The 6,024-nt window shown below is 34.1% G+C and overlaps 1 pseudogene; it reads left to right on the top strand.

Moving 5' to 3' along the window:
- The first annotated feature begins 613 nt into the window (after positions 1-613).
- Positions 614-2,169, top strand: LOC148941468 (phosphatidylinositol 4-phosphate 5-kinase type-1 sktl pseudogene; annotated as a pseudogene).
- Positions 2,170-6,024: the final 3,855 nt, after the last annotated feature.

Here is a 6,024-nt window from a genome sequence, read left to right as displayed (position 1 = left end):
TTGCAAAATTCAATATAGTTCTTACAAAACAAAAATAATTCTTAAAAAACAAATAGTTCTTGCAAAATTCAATTTACAAAACCAAAATAATACATTCAAACACAAAATAGTCCTTACAAAGTTCAATATAGTTTTTAAAAAAAACGTAATAGCTGTTACAAAATTCAAAATATTTACTACAAAATAATTCTTACAAATACAAAATAGTTCTTACAAAACAGGATATTTTTTATAAAATACAAAATAAGACTTATAAGATTCAATATAGTTTTTACAAAATACAACTCTTGTTCATTCTTTCCTTCGTTACTTCTAATGGGGCACTGGGATATCGTAACAGTGTTTAAGGGATCATTTGACAGAAAATTGGTGTACACACATGCTTTTGTAATAAACTCAGCACCATGTTTAAAATAAAATCAATTTTTTGACAAAAAACTGCATCTTCGTATACAAGATGAAGAATGACGTCATAACCAGAGCTTACAACCATACATAACGTACAAGTAAAAACTACATTATGACGCTAGTTATAATGGCGTCATACCGTCAATAAATAGAAAGAACTAAAAAGCGTCAATGTTATTTAATTGTGAACAGCTTTAAAGCAAAAATGTCAGAAAATGACGTTAAGACTAAGCTGGATGATTTTTCTAAGATAATAGTCAAAGCTGAGTGCATGTACATCCCATTACATGAACAAGAAATTAAAGTTGACAGTGGTACTGTCCTTTATAAAAAGAAGATAGAAAGAGTAAAAGAAGTCGTTACCGAGCAGGAGTTGGAAAAAGAATCAGAGGAAATTGTTGAACCTTCTACTTTGAAGAAGGTGATTGGAGCTGGAAAAGATACTACTCTTACTTCTCTAGCCTCAAAGAAGACTATTAAAATTAAGTCAGGAACTGAAGTTAACAGTATTTATATGCCTGATGAAAACACGATGACAAAAAGAAAAGAAAAAATTACCGAGGCCATTCAGTTAGGACTTTCCCGAGCGGTCGGAGGACTTGCAGTAAAGCTAGAGAGGGACTTGCAAAAAGAAGACTTTTCAACCGTTAAGACTAAGGAACATTCCAAATTTACTTTTAAAACATATGCTCCAGCACCATTTGAACATCTTAGAAATTTGTTTGGGATCCAATCTAGTGATTACTCAGGATCCCTGGTAGATGGATCGTTGAAAGAACTTAAAAACCCAGGTGCCAGTGGAAGCATGTTCTTTGTAACAAAAGATGACAAATTCATCATTAAAAGCGTGCAGAAGAAGGAAGGAAAGTTTCTGCAAAAACATTTACCTGGATATTGTGAACATTGCGAAGATTTAGTGCAAAATCCAAATACTTTACTACCCAAATTTTTTGGTTTACACTGCTTTTGGTTTACACTACCCAACGTAACTACAAAAAAATCAGATTTTTAGTAATGAATAATATATTTCCGACTGGTATCCAGTTGCATGAAAAATACGACTTAAAAGGATCTACTCAGAAACGAAAGGCTTCCAAGGAAGAAAGAACAAAGAAATCTCCCACTTTCAAGGATCTTGATTTCATAGAAAAGCATCCGGAAGGACTCCTATTGGAAAGCGAAACCTATGACGCCCTCATTGAAACGATGGAAAGAGATTGCAAGGTGTTAAAGTTACTGAAGGTAATTGATTATTCGCTGCTTGTTGGTGTGCATAATATCTCAGAAGCAGAAAATGAGCCAGTTATTGAGGAGGTGGAAAAAGACGACCAGATTGATATCAAAGACTCTCTAAGGCCACCTTTAGCGAGGTCCAAATCAATTAATTGCCAGCAGCATGTTGCTAACACCACTGCCTTAGAATGTGTTCAAGCTCATAAAAAAGAAGAAGAAAATGATTTCCCGTCCGGTCCAATCTATGCATGGAATAAAAATGGAGATCGTCTAGCCCTTTATATTGGCTATATTGATATTCTTCAGCAATATGGCATCAAGAAGAAGTTGGAGCATGGATTCAAATCTCTAATTGCTGATGGTAATAGTACTAGCGTGCAGAGACCAGATTATTATTCCAAGCGCTTTTTAGAATTCATGAAGTCCAGAGTTTTCAGGAAAATCGAAGATTCCCAATCGAAGAAGAAAGCTGTGAACGGAAAGCAGACCCTAATTGGAGTAAAAGGTTCAGACCACCGTTTGGCTTAGTTGTACCTGTAGCTGCTGACTTAGTTGGACCCGCAACTGTTGGCATATTGAACCTGCAGTTGTTGGCTTAGCTGTACCTACATCTGTTGGCTTAGTTCTACATCTTCTAGTGATCGTCTTTTAATATAATATTAATATTAAACTTCTGTTTCTTAGATTTGCGGTCAATACTGAAACGAGTCGCTCTTACTATACAGTTCGTTACCTTGAACTGTTTTATACAGTTCGTTACGACGAACTGTATGAAACATTGCTTGATAAATTTTTCAGTCTTTTTGCTTTAGCTGTATGGATTTATTTAAAATGAAATGTAGCCTGGTATAACGTCAGATATACCACATACCTCTTTTTCTTTTCTCTATTGCATCAGTTACTATGAGATAGACTTCGGCCCTTACTGTAATTTTTTTAAAACCCCCCAGACATTACTGCATTTTACATAATAATGAATAATTATATAAAATGAAACCGTATTGTTAAGCACCATTTATGATGAACTATATCGGTCCTTTATGTAAACTTCATTAATTTATATTATAGTTAAGTGGCCTATAAAATTTAGCATAGGCAAGAGGTCGTTCATTATTATAACTATCTGTGGAAGAAAAAAAAGAGAAAAAACAAATGCCGTTTCAGCAGAATGCTGTTGTAGCTGCCACTTTTGTTGATTTTCAAGCAAGTATATTTCCCTTGTTGTTCAAGCCAAGGGATGGAAATTTTCTCTATAGAAGTTTTGGACAACGCGGTTCTAATAGTTTACTTCTTGTTTTGACCTGACTCTATTTTTGGAGATATTGGTTACTTTAGTTTTACTACGGGGCGTTGCTTACATATTATCATATCTATATTATAGGTCTCAAAGAGTACAATGGTAACTATCCCTGCGTGTCATGCGGAAGACCCGGGTTCGATTCTGCGTCGGAGAAAATTTTTAATATATTGAATTTAAAGTAGTATCTCTTAAAATTAAAGTTTAAAAAAGAAACTCAGTTTAGCTACCTCCTAGCTAAATATAATAGCTGTAATATAAATTAATATAGGCAAGAGGTTGTTCTTTATTATAGGACAGGCTAATAAATCGAGATGGTAATATAGAATCTTCACTATTTTCCATACAATCTAGGTTAAGAGGATCACGCAAGTATTTTCAATCACTTTCAGGTAAATGTAAAAGCAATGATAGAGCAGGAAGGTTGGCGAATCTTATTCATTACACTAGCATGTCCCGAATAGTATTCTCCTGACTTTTTTAGTTACAAAATATTTTTAACCCAATTAATTTTCTTTAAATTGAGCCATTCAACAACTCTCTACGATTTTCCAGTGCCAAGCTATCTGTGGAAAAGAAAGAAAAAAAAATATGCCGTTTAGGCAGAATGTTGTAGTAGCTGCCACTTCTCTTGATTTTCAAGCCAATATATTTCCCTTGCTTTTCGAGCCAAGGGACAGAAAGTTTCCTATACAGAGGTTTTGGACAAGGTGGTTCTAATGGTGTACTTTTTGTTTTGATCTGACTCTTTTTTTAGGAGTTCTTGGTTTTTATATTTCTTAGCATAGGACGTGATCGTCTCTTACTAGGTTGCTAGCTACCACTGCAACCTGGATAAATTTCACTTAGTGTATTAGCAGATTAACTTAAAAAAAATTTCCACGAAAGAAGTTTTTCAAAGAAAAGTAAAGAGCTATATTAAACCAAAGATGAGCAGCACTAAAGTCAAATAATTTTTCAAGTGTAAAACTACCTTAAGTCACCAGCAATAAATAAATGAAAACGAAAAACGAGCAGAAACTAGGAGGAGTAGTACTAATGCCCCCCTGTCTTCAACAGACTCGAATGTAATTTGCACTTTACTTTTATCAACCCTTATTTCGAGCTTAATGTTTTTATTTGTTAAATCAAGAAAACATTTTAAATATGCTTTGTTTTCAGTAAATTGAAAATTTTGTTCGAGTCTTTAGAAGGCATGGGAGCATCAGCCCTACTCCTTTTAGTTTCTGTTTGTTTTGAGTTTGACTCGGTTATTTATTGTAATTTCTGTTTGTTTTGGTTTAATTTATTTATTGATGGCGATTTACAGTAGTTTTACCCTTGAAAATTATTTGACCTCATTTTTGTCATCTTTGGTCCAAATTAGCTCATTACTTTTCTTTTAAAAATTTCTTTTGTGGAAAATTTCTCTTTAAGTGACATAGTCTTTTTCATTGGTTAAGAACAGAAAATTTTAAATCTTTTTGGGTTTTCTCAATAAGAATCTAGATTTTGGCTTGTTTTTCATATATTAGACATTATTTTTCAAATATTCCACAACTTTTAATAATATGTGCCCCTTTGAAAATCGGGATACACATAGTATATTTTGATTTAGTTTCACAACTCAGCTTTCCCAAAGAAAACAAAAACTTAATACCCTATTCCACTCCTAAGACATTGTATCTATTCTATTTTGAAAACCGGGATGCACTTACACTTTTTGATTTAATTAAATAGTAAGAGAAGCAGTTGCCTAATAGCAGTAGCCCTGAAAGTTTCAACTTAAAACCCTAAGTCGTTCTTGAGATATTGCTGAGACGTTTTATTGATAGCCAGAATGCACAAAGGGTCTTTTGATTTGGGTTTCAAGCAACATAAGCTTTCCCCGAAAATTTTATTTTTTATCCTTTCTCAGTCCTAATATATCCCCTTTTAATATCTTGACAACTTGGTCTATTTTGACAACCTGGATGCACTTATTCTAGTTTGATTAAGTTCAATAGTAGCTGTAATCGTAATAGAAAGAGTAGCAAAAAATATGGTAATATTGGTAGCCCTAGAACTTCCAGCTTAATACCCTAAGACGTTGATGGGATATTGCTAAGACAACCTTTTGATAGCTCACATGTACATAGTGTGTTTTGATTCAGTTCAACACCACCCTCACCCTTCTCTTTTAGTACCCTTAGTATTAGCAATAGTAATAGTCATAGTAGCAAAAGTAATAGTATGAGCAATGGGAGTATTATTAGTGATAGAAGTAGTAGTATTGGTAGTAGTAGCAGCAATAGTGTTCACTATGTATCTTTTTGGTCTAATTCAACATCCCCTCCTTATACCCTGATATTTCCAACTTAATATTTTAATCTATTGCTGAGATATTGCTGATATAGCTTTTTGATAACCTGCATGCATATACTGTGTTTTGATTTAGCAAAAAGTCCCCCTCAACAGTCTCGGAAATTTTGCACATTTATGCTATGTGCAAAGTACTACGTAGCAGTAGTACTGCTACTATTTGAAGTAGTAGTATGTACTTAGTACTTTTTTGATAGTTCAACATACCCCTCAACATGCCCTGAAAGTTTCAACCTAATACTCTAAACCGTTCTTTAGATACTGCTGATACAACCTCTTCACAGTCTGCATACCCATCGCGTGTTTCAATTTAATTTAATTCAACCCCCCCCCCAAAAAAAAAAAAATCCTGAAAATTTGTCCTTAATCCCCCTAGCCTTAATAGTAGTATTAACAGTAGCAGTAAAAGCAACAGTAGTATGCACATAGGGTTTTTTGGTTAGTTCAACATACCCCTAATCATGCCCATGAAGTTTCAACATAATACTCAAGACCACTCCTAAGATATTGTTGATACATCTTTCTGACAACCTGCATGCACAGAGTGTGTTTTGATTTAGCTCAGCATCCCCCAAAACATTCCTTGAGAGTTCCATCTTCCTACCCTCAGTTGTAGTAGTTGCAGCAATAGTAGAAGAAGTAGTAGCAGTAATAGTAGTAGCAGTACACACAGAGTACCTTTTGTTAGTTCAACATCCCTCTCAGCACTCCTTGAAAGTTTCAACTTAATACCCTAAGCTGTTCCT

The sequence above is a fragment of the Artemia sp. Qi Xiang Cuo genome, chromosome 18 (assembly GCF_049724085.1).
Source record: "Artemia sp. Qi Xiang Cuo chromosome 18, ASM4972408v1, whole genome shotgun sequence".
NCBI lineage: Eukaryota > Metazoa > Arthropoda > Branchiopoda > Anostraca > Artemiidae > Artemia > Artemia sp. Qi Xiang Cuo.
The sequence above is the reverse complement of the archived record's forward strand: the minus strand, read 5'-3'. Positions and strand labels throughout refer to the sequence as shown.